We start from the raw sequence: 923 nt of genomic DNA, 5'->3' as shown, positions 1-923 counted from the left end.
TTGTCAACCTCATCTCTCACTTTGTTTATGCTTCCGACAAAGTCAGTGGTATATCTTTTCACAGAGACAGTATCTATGTCTCGTCCTTGTAACTGATTGTATAAAGTCTCGACATTTGACATTATCTTTTCAAATAAAAACAGAAAGAACTGAAACTCTCTATCTTTTAGTGTTTTAGCAAAGCCACGGGCTTCACTGTGACTTTTGAAATCAAAGGTTTCATTGGCTTCTATGGCTTCAAAACATTTCACAAGGTCCTCCCTATATTTAAATATTAGTTGGACTGTACGTATGTTATAGTTCCAACGAGTTGAGGCTCCCCTCTGAACCCTTTTGTCCACAATCTCCTGAAGTGCTTCCATTCATTTTGGGGAACATGAGAAGAATGCTGCCATGCCTCCTACATCCTGAAAGAAAATTCGTGTCTCGGAGATCTTTCATACTGCCTGTTGCATAATAAGATTAAGTTGGTGGGCGTGACAGTGCACATAATGAGCATACGGGTAGACATCTCTAATTCTTTTCTGTACGCCACCATGGCTTCCACTCATTACGGACGCACCATCATAGCTTTGTGCAATACGTTTTTTTCTTTGATGCACCTCTGGAAAAATGAAGTTGAGTTGACGCAGTATAGCTGCAGTAATGGCTTCTGCAGTGAAGTTTTTTAAATGAGTGAAACCATAGAACCTCTCCACAACATTATAGCCATTGTCCAGGTACCGAAAGACTAATATGGACTGTGTTTGTGTGGCCACATCAGGGGTGTCATCAGCCTGAATAGCCACAAAGTCTGTGTTTTGCAACTCTTGGACAATATGGCTTCTCATAATTTCTAGCATACACTCCAGGGGTTCATTTTGTATCATTTTAGAGGTGCCCTTAAAGACTGTAGCACTTGCTAAATGTGCTTCCATTTCCTT

This window comes from Lissotriton helveticus, chromosome 11 (assembly GCF_964261635.1).
Source record: "Lissotriton helveticus chromosome 11, aLisHel1.1, whole genome shotgun sequence".
Taxonomy (NCBI): domain Eukaryota; kingdom Metazoa; phylum Chordata; class Amphibia; order Caudata; family Salamandridae; genus Lissotriton; species Lissotriton helveticus.
This window is presented reverse-complemented; position numbering follows the sequence as displayed.